Source organism: Cheilinus undulatus, linkage group 6 (genome assembly GCF_018320785.1).
Source record: "Cheilinus undulatus linkage group 6, ASM1832078v1, whole genome shotgun sequence".
In the NCBI taxonomy this organism is placed as follows: Eukaryota; Metazoa; Chordata; class Actinopteri; order Labriformes; family Labridae; genus Cheilinus; species Cheilinus undulatus.
In genome coordinates, this window is record NC_054870.1 from 100,456 (window position 1) to 100,719 (window position 264).

The window sequence follows — 264 nt, forward strand, 5'->3', positions numbered from 1 at the left end:
CCAGGCATGTGAAAAGTGATGCTGTAAACAGTGAGAGGAGGCCAGTTTTGCTTAATGAGTGAAAGTGACATGTATAGGATGAGAATTTGTTCTAAGTACCCAGGCATGTGAAAAGTGATGTTTTCAGAGTGAGAGGTGGCCAGATTTGCTAAATGAGTGAAAGTGACATGTATAGGATGAGAATTTGTTCTAAGTACCCAGGCATGTGAAAAGTGATGTTTTCAAGGGTGAGAGGAGGCCAGATTTGCTCAATGAATGAAAGTG